General features: G+C 44.6%; 1 protein-coding gene and 1 pseudogene; both read right to left on the bottom strand.

The window, feature by feature from the left end:
- Positions 1 to 22,608, bottom strand: part of LOC138918351 (phosphatidylinositol 3,4,5-trisphosphate 3-phosphatase TPTE2-like) — a 390,322-nt gene that overhangs the window by 144,300 nt on the left and 223,414 nt on the right.
- LOC138918354 (thrombospondin type-1 domain-containing protein 1-like) overlaps positions 12,754 to 22,608 on the bottom strand; it is a 29,811-nt pseudogene continuing 19,956 nt past the window's right edge.

Below are 22,608 nucleotides of genomic sequence, written 5' to 3'. Positions count from 1 at the left end.
TGGCTGCCATGTGTGGGATCAATTAGAGGAGGGCAAGATAGAGGCAGAGCAATTTTAGAAAATTAATGAAACAATACAAGCATGAAACGATAAGGCAGCAATAGGGCTAGAGCAAGCAGGGATAACACTGACACAGCTTTGATGACCTGCTAGATGCAGGGAGCTAGTGAGAGACAGGAGAATTTCAAAGTGACTCCTAAGCTTCTGACTTGAGGGGTCAGTTGTGTGATGGTGCTTTCAGAATATAGAGTAGTTTGGGGAGAAAAGAGGATGTGTTGGGTTCCAGGTTGGGAGGACCATTTTGAAGATGGAAGGAGCAGGGTCAAGAGCTGGGAATACATATTGGAGAATTTTCATCTTGTGGGTGGTAGATGAAGCTCTGAGTGTGGATAGGGTTGCCTGGAAAAATGTGGAGAGCGAAAAGAGAAAAGTAACGAGGACAATACCAGGATGGCCAATACTTGAGAGTAAGAAGAAGAGGTGAAGCTGACAAAGGGAAATAATAATAAGTGGTCTGAAAACAGGAGGAAATCCAGGAGAGAGTGTGGTCATGGAAGCACAGAGAAGTGAGTGTCAACTGTCACCAGAGGCCAAGTAGGACACAATCTGAAAGGGAGACATTGAATTTGGAAACCAGAAAGTCATTTATTTGTTCAAGTCAGTGAATATGCATTAAGCACCCATTAAGTGAATATGCTGCTCAAGGCACCAACGATAAATCAATGAACAAAACAGAAAATAAAAACCCTGCCCTCTAGGCTTACATTCTAGTGGGAGACACAGACAACAAACAAATAAATATGTGAAATTTTAATATGTTGGATAAGCACTATGGAGAAAAATAAACAGGAAGGAGGTGTGGAGTTGGGGTTGAGAGAGATGTGGATGCAATGCAACATAGAGTGATTCAAAGGTTTTGGTGAGCAAGTGCAAAGGCCTTGAAATTAGAGTGATTTTTACTTGTATCAGTTTCAATCTAGTGAAAGTAAAAGTAAGACTGCAGCGACTTGAAGAGTGAATGAGAAGAAAAAGAAGAAAAGAGCTAACGAAAGAGAAAGGAATGGAGTAAATAACTTCTCCATGAAACCTGATGCTAAAGAGAAGGCATGAGATCCTAAGTGCAGGTAGAATGGATGGGGAAAGAGTAGATGAAGGTTTGGAAACTGATAATTTCACAGGGTGGAGGCTGGGAATCGGGGCTGCGAAGCTGCACAACTCCAGGGACGTCCGTTGCTCCCTGTAATTGTGAAATGGGATCTTCCCAATTCCCTCACTCCATTAACTCCATTTTTGCTATGAATTAGGAAGCAAGGATGTCTATTTTCAATAGAAAGAGAACAGTGATGTCATGTGGGGCTTCAACTGGTTGGGACACTAATAGTAAAGAAATAAGTAAAATTTCTCGAAAGAGTTGATGTCAGAAATAGAAATGAAAGTTGAATCTAGGGACAAGCAAAATGGTGGCCAAGTGGCACTGAGAGCTGGGAGGATGGTTGGGCCATACACTGCACCCTTCACTCACATCATCTCACCCAATCTTGCCAACAGTCTAGCAAGAAGAGCTTATTCTGACTTTATGGATGAGAAATCCGAAGTCCACCGTGGGGAAGTACCATGCACAAGCTCATGAAGCTGGGAGGTGGTAGAGCCAAGATTCCAGAGATGATGAACTTTCCCCTACAGCATGCCACTTGAGATACAAAGAGGAATAGAATATACAGTCGCTGCTCTCAGCTCTCACACACTATTGGGAACAAAAGCATATAAATAACTATAAAACAATGAGATGAACGTGAAACTCGTTTATGAGCAAAGTGCCGTGGGAATATAGGCTTGTAAATTCTCCCAGGCGGCTGTATATTTACGGTCAGCAGGAAGGGAGAACAGGAATGACGAAGGCAAGATATTAATAAAATCTCACGATAATACAATGAGTATCCTTCACTACTACTTTATTTTAAACTATGTATCCATCATTTCTCATTTTGAACCAGCAACTTCTTTAGTTAATATGTAGTTGGTTATTATGAGCCTGATTTGCAGATTTTTAAAAGTAGAGAGTTTAAGACTCATATAGTTAAAGTGAAGTGCTTCGAGATACGAAAACTTTTATATTTTGTATAAGGAATGAGGGAAATAGGAATTTAAATGTATAGTTATAGACTAAATGTATATATAGATATAGCAAAGACTATATCTAGTTTTTGCACGAAGAAACGCTAGAAGGAAAAACCAAAAACCTCTCGGGTAGAGGTGTGGGGAACGATTAGAAGGGATAGGCATATAAGTGAGACTTTTCTGAGTACATCCTTTTACAGAGTTTTTGTTTGTGATCCTTGCAAATGTTTTACATATTTTTAAAAAAGCAAACCCTAAAATTAAAAACAGACTGAAACAAATTAATCAAACTATGTATCAAATGGGTAAGATAACCACACAGAGACAAGAATTTTGAATGAATTTTTTAACACAATGCTCTGATTATATATCTTACTCCTACATATTCTAAGGACAAAAATAATTTTGAAGACATCTTAAACTGCACCCTGTACTTCTATTTTGAGTTGTAATCATAGCATTTTTGAGAGTACTTTGTGTATATTGTAGAATAAAGCAAATAAATACTTTGAAATTATTAGAACCAAGATGTTTAGTGTAAGAAAAACAGTGTACAAATATGAAATTATAGAAGTTAAGAAAAAATGTAATGTTAATATCTGAACTGACCTGTGCATCAAAGGACACAATCAACAGGTGAAAAAAGCAACTTAGAGAATGGAAAAAAATATTTGCAAATCACATCTCTGATATAGGATTAATATCCTGATATATAAAGAACTCCTACAACTCAATAATAATTTTCAAAAAACAGATAATCTGATCAAAAAATGGGCAAAGGACTTGAACAGACATTTCTCCAAAGAAAATATACAAATGGCCAACAAGCATGTGAAAAGATGTTCAACATCACTAATCATTAGGAGTATACAAATCAAAACCACATTGAGATATGACTTCACACCCATTAGGATGGCTACTATTATTTTTAAAAAACACAAAAATAGCAAGTGTTGGTGAGGATGCGAAGAAATCAGAACCCTTGTGCACACTGTTGATGGGAATGTAAAATGGTGCAACTGCTGTGGAAAACAGTGTGGCAGCTCCTCAAAAAATTGAACATAGGATTACCATATGATCCAGTGTTGTCATTTCTGAGTATATACTCAAAAGGATTAAAATCAAGGCCTTAAAGAGATATTTGTACACCCATGTTCATAGCAGCATCATTCACAATGGCCAAGAGGTGGAAGCAATCCAGATATCCATCAGCTGATAAATGGATAAACAAAACGTGGTATATACGTACTTTGGAATATTATTCTGCCTTAAAAAAGAAGGAAATTCTGACACTTGCTACAACATGGATGAACCTTGAAGACATTATGTTAAGTGAAATAAGCCAGTAACAAAAAGACAAATAATGTATGATTACACTTATATGAGATACCTAGAGTAGGGAAATTCGTTAGAGACATAAAGTAGAATGGTAGTTGCCAGGGGCTGGGGCAAGGGTACAACGAGGAGTGGTTGTTTAATGGGTTTAAGGGTTTCAATTTTGCAAGATGAAAAAGTTCTGCAGATTGTTTGTACAACAATGTGAATACATTTTACATCACTGAACTGTACAGTCGAAAATGATTAAGATGGTAAATTTTGTTATAGATATTTTACCACAATTTTTAAAAATCTTAATCAAAACAGCAGTATGAGCTCCCGATTTTTAAAAATATATTTCTTAGTGCTGTCCTTTGAAAGGACCAGAAGCAATGGCATCCTTAGTCTTGGTTTCTCATGCCACTTCCCACCAAAAGGACCAGAACTCCTTAGACAAATGCCTGATTTCAGCCCTGGGCAGAGAAATACAAGATGAGCCCAGGACATCTTAATGCACCAAAAAGCAGGAAAGCTCTGAAAGACTAATGGGGATGTGCCAAAAGGACACAAGAGCCAGGGTGAAGAGGCTCCCACTGGACAGATCCAAACAATCCGGACATCAAAAGGAATAACTGATTGTAAAATATTAAATTTTTAAAACTCGATGAGTTCATGGAGACAGAAATTATTACACCAACACCTTACTCTAATATTTGATAATTAAAGGGGAAGAATTAAGCATTCATCCTACCTTTTTGTAAGGAACTGTAGTTCATCGCCAGTGGATGAGGGGAAGCTCTACGGAAGAATGCAGTTAATACATGTGGAAAGAATAACAGAAACAGAAAATCACCATTTTGCTACCTCCAATAAACTTTTGATTCAGGCAAAGATTATATATGGAATCTAAAACCATTAGGTAAAGTGTTGTAGAGAAACAAGATATTCACACAGTGCCAATGTATCACCCATAGATTACTTACTAATTACAACGGGAAACATTATCAAGAACTGTGAAGGGTCTGAGAAAGCCCTATCTGCAAACTGACCAGGTAGCCAGCCAGTCTCTTGGATATCTTCAAAAGACACAGGACTTCTGGCTTCATGAGAACTTATTCCTCACTGTGTATCAGCATTTTTGTGTTGGTTCCTCAAAACCCACAGGGCAAAGCAAAGAGGGCCAGGTGACACCTGCACACCATGGGTTGTATAACAATGAAAGAACCCTGAACTTAGGGAACCCTAATCTTTTATACTGGACAGTAAGCATGCCTGCCCTTGGCTGCAGAGACTGACACTATGTCTACCTTCCAAGGCTGTTTGCTATCCAAACTTCCTCGAAAACATAGTCCAGCGGGAAAAAAGGGCATTCAGTGCCTTGCTCACAAGTTGTCCAGAAAAATGAGAGACCTGTGGAGAACTGTCTCTCCATACATACACAAAGTGGAGAGGTCTGGCCATTGCCACCTTAATCAAGTGTTCAAACTTAGCATTACTAATAATGGGACACCTGTGCCTCCTGATGGGCTGCAACACAGAGCACACAGGCTCCCTATGAGTCTTCACACGGAATTGAATCAAGTCTTTAAACATAACGTCCCGGTTACAAGACTTACCAGGAAGAGAGGGACAAGTTACCACCACCAGGAAGCAATCAGACAAATTTACATTTGACAAAGACAACTGGTCCAGTCAATTTAAAAAAACAATGTCGTTTTCTAAAAAAGGATACGTGGAGGGAGAATCTAGTATAAAAGAAGACATAACCAAATACAATGCATGAATCTTGATTGGATTCTGAAGCAGAAAAAAGACACTTTGGGGACAACTGGGGAAATTCGAATGTGGACCGGATATTAGATTATTTTAAGGAATTGTTTTCTTAGGTGATAATATGGGTTTTGCAGCTGAATGTCCTTATTCTTAGAAAATACATTTTGAAGAGTTATGTATATCTGCAACATATATTCAAGTTGTTCAGCAACACACCCACTCACTCAGACATTAGATTGAACTACAGGAAATTTTTCCTATTCACCCATTTTCTATTACAATTTCATATGGTTTAACCTAATAAATAAACAAAACAAATATAGCAAATGTTAACAGTTGTTGAATATGGTGGTTGATATACAAGTGTGATTGTACTATTGTTTTGACTTTTCTGATTATTTGAAAATTTTACTAATAAAATTTTGAGAAAACAAAATAAGAAAAGAGATAGTTTGACATAAAAACTCACTGAGGAAGTCAATCCTGCCTTTGCCATTTAGTAGCTATGTGACAGCCATGATGCCAAGAGAAGGTTCTTGGGGAGGGGAAGGGAACTGGGAAGGCTTGATTCTATCCACATCCTCCTTGGGGACCCCACCCACGCAGCCCCAATAAGCATAACCCTACTTAAGAACAGGGTAATTTAGCACAAGTTTCCTAAGTACTAGATTTTTGCTCCTAAGGCCCACCCACCAGATGCTACGTGACCCAGGCGAGTTACTTAATTTCTCCAAGGACTTATTATTCAGTAGATCTGAAGGATGAAGAGGAAAGAGGAGTTTAGGATGACTTCCAGATTTCTGGCCAGAGTGACACCTCAGGAAGAGGAGGCGTAAGCATCCCTGGGTGGTTGGGAGCTATTTCAGGCCAAAGGACTCAAAGAGGAAAGAGACCTTCTCTTTAGAAGTGATTTGGGTACTGTCTAATTTTAACGAAATGGGATTTCTTTCTGTACCCCAAGCTGATGAAGAGGAATACAGCAATTATGTCTGTTTTCCAAATGTTCTATAACAAGCACATACTGCTTTACTTTTAAAGAAAAATTATAAAGTAGTTCTGGTATAAAGCTCAGAAACAGCAAAAGCTGACACAAGATTTTGTATATTATGAGCCATATTTTTAATTGAGCGATTATATGATTATGAGCTAAATAGTAAGCTTTCAAGTTCATGCATTTGAACTTAGGAAATAAATTTACATCAATCAATGAATAATAAGAAGATGCAGCTTGGTGTGTTTCGGCAGCAGCTGAGGGAGAAACTGACAACAGCAATAACTGCATGCTCAGGGCACCCACACTGGCAGCAGAGGTGGCATCCGGAGAAGAGGTGGGCCGTGAGAGACAGCTCACGGTTGGAATGCCGGGAGACAGAAGACATGACAGGGCAGCTGGGGCTATGAGCCATGCAAGATCCCCAAGGAAGGAAGAAACATGGGTGGGGCAGGTTGGAGGTCCAGTAACACCACCAGGAGCAAATTCTACTAATAAGAGCCACACGATGGCTCACCAATTAGATTCCTAGGCATTAGTAATAGGTTACCCCTGACCCTCACCCTAACGCTGTAAGGCAGGATTGTTACGTTTGGTTTTTGCTTTGTCAAAGTTAAAAAAGAAAAGAAAGGCAAATAGGACAGGAAGACTTACAGCAAAAAGCAATTGTTCCTTGCTTTTTGCTTCCCAGCCTCAGACCCACTTTGCAAGTGCAAACCACTTTTACCTTCCTGGCTTTCCGTTGTCCTGCTGATGCTCTCCAATGGTGTATAGATAGACCATTGAGATGCTATTCATTTATTGACTCCTGCAATGCCAGGTCAAGATTGAGCTTACTTAGTATCACACCCACACACACAATAGTTACATCACTATTTTTAGTTCTATTGTTCACTTTTGAAACTCTCATTTCCTTAAACTTTTGTTTTTAGTTCTCTCAAACACAGACAGCATCTCTTGGCTCTCCATTTTGTGAGGAGGAGATTTGAGCTCCTACCTCTCCTAGACTCCCCTCCTCTACTTCTACCTCCAAACTTTTCATAAAGCTGAACTCTTAGATTTCCATGACTGAGAACATTTCCATTCCCTTCTGCAACCATAATTAAGTCTTCCATAATTGGTCCGCAGGTTAGAGTCTGTTAGATCTAACAGACAGTGACCAATAAAGAGCACTAACACCAGGATGTTTATGAAAACTTTCCTTCACGGAGAGCAAGAATTGTGTTTTTCTGTAATCAGTGTCACAACCTGTGCTGCTCAGTTGCTCAAAATCTGGGTTAGTTTGATTTTTGATGCTTACTGTTTTCTTTTCTTATTGAATGAGGACAGCTGTGCCACCTTGTCTGTTCTATCTATTGCATTCTTTTTTCTCTTTCTTTTTGAAGCCCATTGACGTCCTATTCTAACTTGATTCACAGTTGGATTTGGACTTTCTTATAGAGTCTTTTTAAAAAAAATTTCTAGTTGCTTTTCTTCTTTTCATGCATTCTTTGCTTATAGTGTAGCTTCAAGTTCCTCCAACTCTATGTTATATGAAATTCTTTTCTTTCCTGAAGCCCTATTCTTGCTGCAATATGAACTGGTGGCTAAGTCACCCACACAGCTGACATTCTTGGTCACATCTGGTATTTCCTGAATCCCACATCTTCCTCATGTTACTTTGTTGTTTTACTGATGGAACACATGCTCAAATAAGTTCTTACGAAAAGGTGTATGGCAAGTAAGCTTTCTGAGTCTTTAACAATGTCTTTATTTTGCCCTCACAAGTCATTTGACTGGGTATAGGTTTCCCAGGTCAAAAATCATTTTTCCCCTGAATTTTGAAGCTGTTATACCACTACTTCTAGTGTAGCTATAAGAAATCTAACGCCGGTATGATTCTTGTTTCTTGTAGGAGTTGGTGTTCCCTCACCCCAGGAAAGCTCTTAGGTTCTTCTCTGTATAACTTGTTCGAAAGCTTCAAATGATGTGTGGTTTTTTGCCTTCCCCCTAATCAAAATCCAGAAGGCCCTTTTTAATTGAAAGCTCCCATCTTTAGTTCTGTAAATTTTCATTGTATTGTTTCTTTGGTATCTTTCTCTCCTTAGTCTTCTCTGCTCTTTCTAGAATTCTTATTGGTCTCTTATTGAACCCCTCTGGATTGATCTTGTGTGTGTGTGCATGTTTATACTCTCATATTTTACACATTTTTGCTCAAGGTTTTGGGAGATTTTCTCTACTTTATCTTACAATCTTCTATGGAATATTTCATTTGCAAAAGTTCCTCCCCATTTTATGATTCTTGCTTTTTATAGCATCATGTTCATGCTTAATAGATGTAATGTCATTTCACATCTCTTTAGTAATAAAGAATTAGTTTTGTAGGGTTTTTATTTGACCCTTCTTATATTCCCTGAATTCTACGTTTCCTCTGGAGTCAGTTTTTCTCTGTTTAGCTTTCTTCTTCATACTGTAGGCTTTTCTCAAATATTTGGGCATTCTCAGTTGTCTGGCTATTCTTAAGAATGAGACAGGAGAAAGACTGACTAGACACTCTAAGCACAGGAGTGGAACTTGCTGACCGGCGGGCTTCAATTTAGGGTAAACAGCCAGAGATCTGTTTGTTGTGCTGTGGCCCCTCAAATGCCAGAATGTAGATGGCTTCGTGCTGGGGTACCAGTGATGACTCTAGATGCCCAAGTGTTCTCAGAAAGATCCTTCAGTGTCTTTTAAAAAGTCCCTGTTGGTCATTTTTTGGTTGGCTGGTTGGTTTTGCTCTTTTCTGTGGTCAAACTACCTAGTTGCCGGGGTTCTTGGCACCAGAGTTGAGGAGTGGTGTGGAGGACGACCATTTCATACACAGACCTTCACTGTCTTCTGTCTCCCCTTCATCCAGGAACTTCTCTGAGTCCCCGACCTCTGCAAGGTTCTACCACATAGGGAGGCACCCTCATCTCCTGCGAGACTCTTCAAGCATATCCTGAGCTATAGCTTCTTCTACTCAGTGCTCTTCCATACACTCTGTCTTCCAGAAATTCATTGAAATCACTTATCCTCTTGTTCTCTAAACCCTTTTTGGTATGTACCTTTTATATCCCATTACTATAAGTATAAGTGAGTCTTAGAAGGGATAGGAAATAAATATGTATGCTCAAATCCCCAACATGAACCAGTAGCAAGGGTAGGTATTCTTCCCATTTTACACATGGAAAACAGAGGCTTATGTGATTAAGTGACTTGCCTAAGATCACGTAGCTAGAAAGGGAAGGGCCAGGATTAAACTTGTATTCTTTTGACTCTGCTAAACTACTTCTTTTTGTCCAAACCATGATTCAGCTGGTATGACCTGGAAAAAAAAGAATTTACATAATACTATGAGTTTTAAATATGCTGTCACTTGTGCATAAAAATGACTCAGAAACTGCCCAGACTAAAAACTGTGCAACATCATTTTACAAGTTGCATACCTAGAATACAATGAGAAATCATCAAAGTCATAAAACAGCAATTTTATATTGGGTGGGTCAGGTTGGAGTGGACCAGAACTCGAGGAGAGAAAATTGGTAGGAAAGGCTGGATTATCATTTGGGTAACGGTGGCAAGGGCTTGGCACACTGAATGCTCTCAGCTCTATCAAATCTACTGTAGAAGTCACAATTGGGGAGCAATTGCCCCAAAGAGGTGGTGCAGACTCCAGAGCAGTGGCATGGATGGAAGAGACTTGTTGGGAAGACAGGGCACCCCATCCACTTGGAAGCCACTCTCTCATATACATTTAATAATTGTTAAGTGACTGCCATGTACAGACACTGCAATAGACTCTAGAGACACTTTCACCTTCAGCCAGGGTGATATCTGCAAAAGATGAAGATCTCTTTGTTTCTGGAGACTTCTAGAAATCAAAACCCTACAATATCTCATAGGAACACATCACATTCATAATGGTTTAAGATTTAAAGTATTAGAATTGTTCTAGTTCAACTGCAAAGGTAGTTTTGAGGGCTTTTGAATAGCTAGTCATTTATTCCACAAATCTTTATTGAGCTTCTAGTTAATGGCAGCCACTGGGGCTAGGACCTAGGGACACAATGGTGAAGAATACGAGATTATTTCTAATGTTTACCAATTAGCCACCAAAGACAATGCTGAGGCACCTAGTTTTCTCTTTCTCAGAGGCAGAGGCCAAGTTATCTTCTAAGTATGAAATGTAGAGATTGACTCTTGTTAGGGCCACAGAAAACTGGGGAGGTGGATGGTGAACATGCTATTAGCGGGTATTAGTTCACTGTGATATTAATTTAGATGCATGATATCCTGGCGAAGAACAGATCTTAACAGAAGATCTTTCTGCTCACAGTGTTTTTCTCGAATTTTCACCTTTCCTGTGGCTGTTTTGGTCTCATTCTGACACTGTAGGAAAATTCACTGTGAAATCTGGAACAAGTGAGCATGTACCCTCTGTCCTCAAAGGTTGGGACACAAGCCTGCGAACTTGGAAAGAGAACAAAGCTTTGTAGTATGATAAACAAAGAAAATGGAGATTAAAAAGTCTGGTTTCCTCTTTTTTGCATCAGCACATACCAGCTGTCAGATACCTCTGAATAATCTATTTCTTCTGTTCCTGAAAGGTAGATATTATTATTACAGCATTTCCAGAAGGAAGTATATTTTAATTTTCAATAAAAATGGCCACAAATGAAGTGGTAATGCAAAGAACAGAAGAGAAACTTTTACAGCTATAGTATTTGCATTTGTGACTTTTTCCCGTCTAATTCCACTTTCTCCACTGATCCCTGAAACCTCGCCAGCAGGCTGACACCCTGATAAACTCCAAAAGGAAGAAGGAAAACAGTCTGAAGGGCAGGGAGGGTGTGGTCGCTAGAGGGGTCATGGTGAACAAGAAGAAAAGTGCAGCTACTCCAGTGCAGGCAGATAAGGCGTGAGGTTCAAGGGCTGAAAGGAAGCACACAGATTGCAGCGTGCCCACTTGGTACTGGTGACAGACTTCCAACGGAGGAGCCCCACCTTCGGGTTCTTTTGTTTAGGCCTGACTTCCAAACAAAGCAAGCTGGACGACCAGTCCTAACATCAAGCAGCAGAAAGCTTCCTTCCTTTGGGAAAATCTAGTAAAGGCATCTCTCTAAGCCCTCTTATTGCAAAAACGGCCTGCTTTCTCCTGAAGTTTCTGCTGTTAGAGAAGACTTGCGAAGGCTGTGATAGCAGAGTGCAAAGAGGTAGGCATTTAGGATAAAAACATGAGTGCACGTCCATCCAACCCCTCAGGGCTAATTCCCCTCCCTCAGCCTCAAATTCTTCATCTGTATAATGTGGTCGGGAGGTTGAATCAGAAAACAAAAGTGGTTCTAAATTTCTAAAAGACTTCTTTTCTCTATTTCCCTCTTTACCTCTTTCTTCCAATTAAAAAAGCTTAAGCTGTAAAATCATAATCCAGTCTACCTACTTTCCACATTTTTTTCTGAGTGTGCTGTGGAGTCGACTCTGACTCCTAGTGAGCCTACCCAGTCTTTATTGGCTCCATCCTTTCACCCTCCAGCTCTGTATTTGACAATGCTCCACTGCCCTTCACAGGGCTTTCACAATCAACTTTTTTCAGAAGCGGCTGGCCAGGTCCTTCTTCCTAGTCTGTCTTAGTCTGGAAGCTCTGCTGAAACCTGTCCACCATGGGTGACCCTGCTGGTGTTTGAAAACCGGCGGCATAGCTTTCAGCATCCCAGCAACATGCAGCTGCCACAGTATGACAACTGACAGACAAGTGGCGTGGTTCCCTGACCTGGAAACGAACCCCAGACTGCAGGGTGAGAGCGCTGAATCTTAACCACTAGATCACCGGGCTGGCTGCTTCCCATATACCCGAGATTAATTTAAGCACATTCTGAGTAACATGATAAAGTTATCTTTAGAAACATACACACACCAGTTTCAGAATGGCACCCCCTGGGGTCCCTGCTGCCAATTTGGTCCAGGAACATAAAGTCAGCATCTTGATGTCAGGCAGTGTCCTGGCCAACACCCACTACCCACTGCAGTTGGTGCTTTCTCAGAAGACAACACCTTGCTTTCAAAACTGTCTACTTTTTTGCTCAAAACAATGATGGATGGATGGATAGGTCTTCATTTGACTCACTACCTGAAAAATCAGCTTCTCATGTGATTTCCCCAAAGCAGAATTAACTCACATAATTTTGTGTCACATACCAGGGCTCTTCCTTGCATAAAAAACAGTAAGATATCACCAAACTCTGGCCTGAAAGTTCTTCTAGGATATCTTGTGGTATCACCATTCCTAGGTGCATGGTAGTCATAAGCGACTTCATCAGCCAAATATGAAACTGGTTCGATACTGCCCCTGCAGGAGTCAAATTCTTATGCATTTACAACTTAATAAATTACCATTCAGGGTTGTATTAGCAAGTTTGCTTTGTTCCAGCCCTTTTATAGTTGAGACTCCCAGATTTCTGTTTCAGGTTGGAATTGGCAAATGAACTTTTCAAAGCATTTCATCCTCACAAGTCACATCTTGTCATCTTTCATATCCACATGAGACACCAAGCCTATTTCACTCTTGTTTAAATTTTATTATCATTGTTATTAGGAATAAACCAATAGAAATAGGATTACAAAGGGAAAGGTTCAGGATGAATAACTTCTTCCTTATAAATTCAAACACAGGTGCACACACACATGCTGGTCTGTGTGAGTTACTTCCTCCCCACATTCTGTCCTCGTGCACAAACAGTTATACAAAACAGTCCGCACAACAATGTGAGCAGCTGGTACCACAACCTGAGCAAAGGACCCCAGTTGTGTCAAGTCTCAGGCTGACTCTTGGTCGAGATGACCAGCTTCTCCACGCTAAGAGTACTTGTGGTTTCATCCTCTTCATTTGACCCAAAATATCCCGGGAGGTCCAGCATCCTCTGCTCGGCTTCAGTGAGGCCGAATGATGTGTTGTCCTAGAAGGCGAACTCGGGGTGCGCCGGGAAGCTCTGGCACTTGTCTTTCCGACATTGAGAAGGGCTCAGAGGACTGACCCTCTGGTAGCTATCTTTGGGGGCAGTGGGGGAGGGCTGCTTCCTTGAGACACTCCTGTGACTGGGGGACGGTCCCCGCCGAGCTCTGTGAGGCTCTGTTCTCTCGCCTCCTGCCACCAATCCCGCCTGACGATCCCCTAGGTCTGGCTTCCTGGTGGGCTGCCCCAAGGTGTAGGATTTAGGGAGGGGGCTTAGTGGACCAGCGGTTCCACCTGCCCCTTGGAAATGGTCCAGTTTCTCAGGAAGCGCGGCAGCACCCCGACTCTGAGGCCTGAACCTGTCTTCTGCCTGGTCCCAGGTCCGCGTCCTAGAACTGTAGGCGGGGGCCTGCCGTGGGGTCAGGGTAGACATGCTCCTCTCCCTGAAGGGCCGCGCCTGCTTGGTCTCGTGGAAACTGGCTGTCCTCCGGAAGTGGGAACTCCTGGGGTGGCTCCGCTCCGACAGCCCCCATCTGCTGCCCACGTGCCTCATCTGGGATTTGCGGACCACGGTCTGGCTGGGGCTCACGGCACAAGTGGCCTGCGAGACCCCGACATCCAGCCTGGAGGGAGGCCTCTCCCCGGCGCTGACCGCGGGCTGGTCCAGAAACGGGGATTTGATCCTGAACTTGTTTGCGGCAGCTTCTTCCGGGTTCTCCAAGTCTAAGGGGGCGACGGCGGCGGCCGCGGCGGCGTCGATGGCCGTGTCTGTCAGGGGGCTCTGAGACACGTGGTACACCTTGGTGGTTTCTGTCAGGCCTTTCTTTTTCATCTCCTTCAGCTGCTGCTGGGCAAGGCGGTAGCTGAACAGCGGTGGGATTATCTTCTGCGCGTTGGACTGGAAGCTGTCACTGCCGGAAGCGTCGTCCTCGGGAGTGGCCGGCACGCTGCGCCTGTAGGTCAGAGGGATGCCCATGTCCCCCGGGCCCCCCACAGGCCCGTCACCCCCATCCGAGAAGCTCCCGCGCTGCTCGCTCAGCTCGCAGATGTTCTCCTCATCTGAGTTCTTCCGGAAGCTGGGCGAGTGGAGGGCGTTGTGCCGAGCTGGGGTGCTGCACTTGGGGGGGGGGGGGGCGAACTTCCTCCACAGCGTGATGAGGACGGTGGCCACGATGATGAACAAGCACAGCGAAATCCCAGTGACCGTCACGATGTTGTTGGACTTCACCGGGCCCTGCGGCTGAAGAGGAGACGGGCTGGATGGCCGGAAAGCTACAAAAAAGGGAAGAACAAATGTATTCTCTAGTAGTGTTTTCTCTGGTGGTTTTCAGGTCTCTGAGAGGCTTTTCTAAGGACAAAGATTTCTGGTCCTACATCTGCATCTCTGCTGGCAGCTTAAGCCAAACTAAGAAACAGAGACCCATGTAAGTGAGGTGACCAGATAAGCCACAAATAAGGTGATTCCTGGACTCGGGGGCTCCTGCTGACGCTTGTCTCACATTTTTCACAAAGAAGTAGCATGAGGAAAGTTTCAAGGTAAAATCCAGGTTTTTGCTTACAATGATGTAAACATGGGATATCTGTAGTTAAATGTACCTTTGAGATGCACGTTGGAAAATTCCTACCAAGTATAAAACTTGAAATGCAAAATAATTTAGGTAGGTTGTACCTAAATTTGCACATCTCGAGAGAAATTGATAGGTGAAAGAAGATCTTCGGTAATACAACAGAATTCATTCCTCCCTTCTAATACCCAGGAACTGTCTTTCCTAAATGTTGAAGCCTCTGCTTTCTCATTCCTCTATTTTCAGCTGTCCACTTCCCTTCCTCCCTTCCATGTGGCCTTGAGTTTTCCTCTTCTTCTCTGCTCTCTCAAACTGGTTTGTCCCACAGCCATCAAAATGTTTCAGCAAGGCTCAGAGGCCAGCGGGGCCTCAGGCTGTACTGCCACCAAAACACCTGGGAACCTGAGACCACCTAATGCCACCAGGCCTCATCTCCCTTTCCTCCGTGGTCACTGTCCTCCATTCAAGCCCTTCCAGTCACCTGTCCTCTCTCTTCTTGCCTACTCTCTTATCACCACCAGCTCTCTGCGTCATCTGCTAGACCCACACTCTCCCACTCTCCCCTCTCCTTTCTACTGTACCCTGTGGTAACCAACCTCCTCAACATCCGGAATCTCTCCGCCAAACACTCCCTTTGCCTCCTTGCCTTACCTGAAGACTGAATATCCTGCAGGACACAGCTTCCCCCTGCCCACCCTCTTGGGTGGAAGCTGTGACACATACTTTATAAGCAAACAGGGCCAGAAGTAGGGTGAATCCTGTCTCCTCATTCCTGACTGCCATTTTCAACCAACTCTTTCACCTCTGTATAAAACTTCTACTCTTTTGATGCCCGTGCCATCCACCCAAACCGCCCCCCGACTCCTCCTTCAACTCTGTTATCTGCCAACCTCGTGGCAGCCATCAGTCACTAGTACTTGAGTCCTACTTGAGTCCCAGTGCTTCAGTGTCCATCCAACATGTCATACCTTTCCGTTGTCTGCAGCTGCTCCTCTTCTGAAATCTTGAACTTCACAGCCCACTTTCTGGCTGTATCCTCCCCTCTCCTTCACTCATGATTACTACACTGGGTATTCAACCTCACTGCAACTTCAGATTCCCCAACCCTTGCATTTTCTCCCAATCTGCCAGCCACCTCCTGGCCTCACTTCTCTCCCTACACCCATGATCCATCACTTAAACCATTCTCCTGCCAAAACCTCAACTCTCTGGCCACTAATACTGAGCTATAGCCCTTTCCCTGCTCTGCAGAAAAAGTCCATCCCTAGATAAATCCAGGAATGTGGGTGTGGGAATCCCAGCAGATTCTCAGCTGCTGCACCCAGGCCCTGAGCTCTGGTGGAGAAAATAATGCACCCATGCAGGCCAGTGCCTCTACGCACTGACAGCGCCCAACCTCGGCTGCCCATAACTCCGTCCATGGCTCCCTAAGCAATTCTCTCTTCCATCTTCCATTCCAATAAAACTGCCTCAAAGTTTCACCACTTTCCTCACACTCCCACCTAATCCCCTTCCTTGGCAGTCTGCTAGGTCACAAAAATAGACACCATCAGGCAAGTACATTCCCAACTTCTTCTGCCATCCTCTCCTCCCCCATAAACTTAGCAGCAGGCACATCTCTACTTACCTCTTTCTCTATGGAATTAGTGGGAGAAGTCTCTTCTTATAAAGCAAGTCCGCCCAGTACTCTCTAGGCCACCCTTCTCCAGGGGGATCGTCCCTTGGTACCAATTATCTCCAGCTTCTCCTTTGTGCAGCTCCACAGAAACATGCTCAAGCTCTTCTCACTTTGTAAAGACCTTTCTAGAACCCTCTCACTACTGCCATAGCTGTATCTTGCTCCTGGTATTCCCAGCCAAGCTTACAGAAAGAGGAGTCCACATTTGCTGACTTACTGCTTCCACATTGTCGCCTCTGGCTCCTGCAACCTGTCCCCAGGATTCCAATGAAACGGGTCCTGTCGAGGTCATTAATGATCTAATAGCCAAACGACAAATGCAAAGGCGCTCTGTCCTGATATTCCTTGACCGCTGCAGCACTGGTTACTGTCTTGACACTTCCTGTGAGTTTTTCTCTTCTTGGTTTCAATGATAACATTCACTTAACTAACTGGAGAGAAGAACATGAACTTTGGAGCCAGGGAGATCTAGATCTCATCCTGGCTGCAATAGCTCTGCTCTCTCCATCAGCATCCCAGACACCTTCACCTCCACATGCCCAAGACTCATCATCCTCCCCCCAGAACCCCCCAGTACGATATGTCCAATCTCAACGGCATGGCCCTGCTGTCCATGCAGTTGCCAGTACCAGAATCCTGGGTTTCATCCCTGATGCTTCCCTCTCCATCACTCACCACATCGGAGTCTTGGAATCCCTCTCTCCTCTGCATCCCCATTGCCAGTGCTTCATTTCTTACCTGGGTTAGTGAAGAACTCTTAACAGGCCTTGCTGCTGCCACCCCTACCCCTTCTGATTTATATTCCACACTACAGCCGAGAGATCTCTCTAGAATACAGGTCCAAACCTTCACAGCCCCTCAGAATCTGTCTCCTGCCTACCTGTCCAGCCTTGTTTTTACCACTGCCTCCTGACACACTATCCTCTAGCCACATGAAACCATTTTCCATCCTCTGGGTCTCTTAATGTGCCACTTTCTTCCATGCTTTCCTCCATTGCTCCCTTTGCTAAAATTTCCCTTCTCACCTATTTCACCTGGTGACACCTACTCAGCTTTCAAACTTCAGTTCAATTATCACCTCCTCCAAGAGCGGAGGTGTTCCCAGCATACGTTATCACCCCTGTAAGCATCCATAGCAAGCTGTGGATACCTTCATCATTGTAGTCTCTCTATTGTACTGTGTATTGTCCCTGTTTATATGTCTGCTGAGCTACTATATCATAAGCCCCTTCCAGACAGGGACATGTCTTATCCATATAGTCCCAACCCAGTCACAGTAACTTGCACATAGTTGATACTCAATAAATGTTAGATTAATTAATTGATTCATTATTAAAAATGTAACCGCAAAATGATCAATATCCCACCAGACAGAACGTGGGTACAAGGGCTATTGGATCCTCCCACTCTTGTATTGAACAAGACGGACCAAATTAATACAGAACTACCCTCAGACTTTGGCACAAAAATATCCTTTCAAAGCCAAACAAAACTCTAAACTCTCAACCAAGTGAAAATAGTTGAATGATGACAGACTTGATTGCTGACTCATCACTTCTTCCATCTGCAGTGGCTGCTTAGGTCAGTGGGTAGCAGCATTGCTCCGGTACATTATGGAACCCCTTACTTAGCTGTCATCTCTGACTCTGGCTGGTTCCCTGCAAAACTATGGCTGGAGGAAAGCCCAAAAGCTGCGGACCTCGCCCATCTCTGCCTCATCTAGCCTTTCCCCCTTCACCAAAAGTGATGGAGATTTCCTGATGCTAAGCGGCCTGCAGACAGATCTTTACATTTCCAAAGAGCGGAAAATAGGTTGAATAGGAAAAAGAGAACACTTGGAAGAAATGACCATTTTTACCAATGTAAGCATTTAACTGAGGACCCCTTAGAGTAGAAGTAGGGTACCTGTAGCACTTACCCTTTTCACTAATTTAGAATGTACAAATTTCTAGTTCCCACCTCGAATTAAAGAGTTGAGATGCCAGAACATGAAATAATACCACATAACCTAAAAATGATTGCAAATTCCAGGCTGTCGGTGCTTCTAGAAAGCTAGACTGGCTTGTATATTAAGGCAATTATTCAAGATAGGTAGCTTAGTAGATAGGTGTCATATCTAGGTCCCTGCTTTCTAGCTCTATGGTCTCGGGCAGGTCACTTACCCTCTCTGGGCCACCGAGTCCTCATCTGTATGTGGAGATCATGATGTACCTGCTTCATATGTGCAAGGCACTTAGAAAAATGCCTGGCAGGCAGCAAGCTCTCAAGATTTGAGCCCAACATAATAATCCTTACCTCATAGAATTATTGTGAGCTGTAAGTGAGCTAATGTATTTAAAGTGCTGGCACATAGCAGATGGTCAATAAATGGTTGACACTGCTGTCACTTCCAAGGGTGCAGTAGAAGCCAGTGGCAATTAATTTTAAGTTCATCTTAGTATTATGGAACTCTACATGGAATATCTTAACCCGATTCTGTTCTCCCAGAATTGAGAGGAGCAGGCATATGTGGAGGAAGTTATACACAAGGAAGGAGCTGTGGAAAGTGAAGAGGACTTGAAAAGAGCAGACAGAGAAGAGAGCCTTAGACAACAGCATGAGACACAACTGGAGAAAGAACAATTCAGGGTGGGGCCCAGGGCTTATGAAAGAAGAGGGGCAGGGAGGAGGTATTCCAAGATGGCGCCGTGAGTAGTCCTCTTTGTCTCTCGCCCTTCGAGTCTACAATTATTTGGACACTTATCGCTTGACAAAGGATATCCAGACAGCATCCCAGGACGTCTGAGACACCCACGCGACTATACATCGGAAGGCGGACGGACTTTCCTCCGGGAGGATGTGGAAATAGGTGAAAACTCTCCGACCCCGACGGGCAGCCTAGTACCCGCAAGCGGCTTTCTTCCAACGGACGCCCCCAGAGGATCCACACACATCTAGGGCAGGAGCGAGAACACAACAGAGGAGCGACGGTGGAAACAGGTGACCAGAACCCTACTTAAACCCCCCGCAATTACTCCTAAACGCAGAGGGAAACTTTGGAGTTGCACACCTGAGCCCGCGGGGAGAGTCTCTCCCCGCCGTTGGCGGGGAGACCCAGCCTGGTGCTCGGGGCGCCCGGAGGGTCCCAGAGAGACGCCCGCCCCGGGGGACTAGGGATTGCCGGAGATCTCGGAGAGGACCGGGGCGGGGGAACTTTCAAAGGCGGGTCCGGCGACCCGGTGGGGAAGCGCCGGAGCTCCGCCAGGCAGCAGACAAAACTCTCTGTCTGCCGGTAGCAGAGGGGCCACGCTGAGCACTCAGGGCTCCCGGCAGAGGCCCGGACAGAAGCCCAGAGGGCGGGGCGACCCCCAGCTGCCGTTGCCCACCCCGGGGGACTAGGGATTGCCAGAGATCTCGGAGAGGACCGGGGCGGGGGAACTTTCAAAGGCCGGATCGGCGACCCGGAGGGGAAGCGCCGGAGCTCCGCCAGGCAGCAGACAAAACTCTCTGTCTGCCGGTAGCAGAGGGGCCACGCTGAGCACTCAGGGCTCCCGGCAGAGGCCCGGACAGAAGCCCAGAGGGCGGGGCGACCCCCAGCTGCCGTTGCCCGCCCCGTGGGACTAGGGATTGCCGGAGATCTCGGAGAGGACCGGGGCGGGGGAACTTTCAAAGGCCGGATCGGCGACCCGGAGGGGAAGTGCTGGAGCTCCCCCAGGCAGCAGACAAAACTCTCTGTCTGCCGGTAGCAGAGGGGCCACGCTGAGCACTCTGGGCTCCCGGCAGAGGCCCGGACAGAAGCCCAGAGGGCGGGGCGACCCCCAGCTGCCGTTGCCCGCCCCGTGGGACTAGGGATTGCCGGAGATCTCGGAGAGGACCGGGGCGGGGGAACTTTCAAAGGCGGGTCCGGCGACCCGGTGGAGAAGCGCCGGAGCTCCGCCCGGGCAGCAGACAAAACTCTCTGTCTGCCATTAGCAGAGGGGCCACGCCCAGCATTCAGGGCTCCCGGCAGAGGCTCGGACAGAAGCCCAGAGGGCGGGGCGTCCCCCAGCTGCCGTTGCCCCCCCCGTGGGACTAGGGATTGCCGGAGATCTCGGAGAGGACTGGGGCTGGAGAGAGTTCCAGAGACCCAGCTTAGTAGCCTAGGGGGAAACCCTACAGGCTCACAGAAGCCTTAGGGAAAGCCTCTGCACAGCACCAGTAGAAGGCACCCAGCCGCCAGCCACAAGGCTGGAAGACCCCAGGGCAAAAGCAGCATAGCTAGGTGTACTAACCACAGACTGTAGAAGATGCCAATAGCTCTCCTGCGACACATAGAGGACAAGTGAGATTTGGTGGGTGCCGACAGCAACCGAGCGACAAATAAAAGTGATCCCACCCCTGGCCGCTGGAAAAGCCCATAACACCGTTGCAGACCCCAAGGAGAGAGCGCATCTAGGTGGGCAACAACAGTAGGCACCTGCAGCCTGAAGCCCCCCGTGACGGCCCCCACGGCAGAGGAGGGAATCCAAAGGGCCACTGTGGCTACGAAGAGGGGCCCAGGCCCAGTTAGCAACTACGGACAGGGTTCCTGGTTGGTGAAGTATAAACAGCTGCTCCCCCCACCACAGCAGCTGAAACAAGTGAAAGGAGCAACTAAACTCTATCTCCATGCGGAGGCACAAATCAACATCATCAAGCAATATGAAAAAATACATTAAATCTCCAGAACAGAAAGAAAGTAACAAATACACAGAAAACAATCCCAAAGAAAATGAGATATATAACCTAAATGATGATGACCTCAAAACAGCCATCATTAAAATACTCACTGAGTTAAGAGAGAATTCTGACCGACAACTCAACGAGTTCAGGAGCTATGTCACAAAAGAGTTTGATACGATAAAGAAGAACCAAACAGAAATACTGGAAATGAAGAACACAATAGAGGAGATTAAGAAAAATCTAGATGCTCTGAACAGTAGGGCCGATAATATGGAGGAAAGAATTAGCAATTTGGAAGATGGCAATATAGAATTGTTGCAGGCAGAGGAGGAGAGAGAAGCAAGACTTAAAAGAAATGAAGAAACTCTCCGAGAATTATCAGACACAATTAGGAGATGCAACGTAAGGATTATAGGTATACCAGAGGGAGAAGAGAAGGAGAAAGGGGCAGAAAACCTATTCAAAGAAATAATGGCTGAGAACTTCCCAAATCTGGTGAGGGAGATGGATCTTCAGGTGACAGAAGCCAATAGATCTCCAAACTTTATCAATGCAAGAAGACCAACTCCACGGCATATAGTAGTGAAGCTAGCAAAAGTCAACGACAAGGAGAAAATATTAAGGACAGCCAGGCAAAAGAAACTAACCTACAAAGGAACCCCCATCAGGCTATCAGCAGATTTCTCAGCAGAAACTTTACAGGCTAGAAGAGAGTGGAATGATATATTCAAAAATCTGAAGGACAAAAACCTACAGCCGAGAATTCTCTACCCAGCGAAAATATCCTTCAAATACGATGGAGAAATAAAAACTTTCCCAGATAAACAAAAATTAAGGGAGTTCATTGCCACAAAACCTCCTCTTCAGGAAATCCTCAGGAAAACCCTCATTCCTGAAAAATCCAAAAAAGGAAAGGGGCTACAAAACCAAGAGCAGAGGAGATAAGTAGAAGGACAACAACAGAGAGTAGCAGCTCTACATCAGAACAGATTAAACCATGGGACGAGAAACAAAGGAAACTGAAGAAAACCGGAAAACAAGACACAAAATGGTAGTGGTAGGCCCCCACGTCTCAATAATCACTCTAAATGTAAACGGATTGAACTCCCCAATCAAAAGACACAGAGTGGCAGGATGGATCAAAGAACAAGATCCAACAATATGCTGCCTCCAGGAAACACACCTCAGCCCCAAAGACAAACACAGACTCAGAGTGAAGGGATGGAGAACAATACTCCAAGCTAATAATGAACAAAAGAAAGCAGGTGTCGCTATACTAATATCAGACAAGGTAGATTTCAAAGCAAAACAGATAAAGAAAGACAAAGAGGGACAGTATATAATGATAAAAGGGACTCTCCACCAAGAAGACATAACACTTATAAATATATACGCACCCAACACAGGAGCACCAAAATTTGTAAAGCAACTCTTAATAGAACTAAAAGAAGACATCAACAACAATACAATAATAGTAGGGGACCTCAACACACCATTAACACCAATGGACAGAACATCCAGACAGAAAATCAACAAG

This window comes from Equus caballus, chromosome 17, assembly GCF_041296265.1.
Source record: "Equus caballus isolate H_3958 breed thoroughbred chromosome 17, TB-T2T, whole genome shotgun sequence".
Classification (NCBI taxonomy): domain Eukaryota; kingdom Metazoa; phylum Chordata; class Mammalia; order Perissodactyla; family Equidae; genus Equus; species Equus caballus.
Note: the sequence above shows the minus strand (reverse complement) of the source record. Positions and strands in the feature narration are given on the sequence as shown.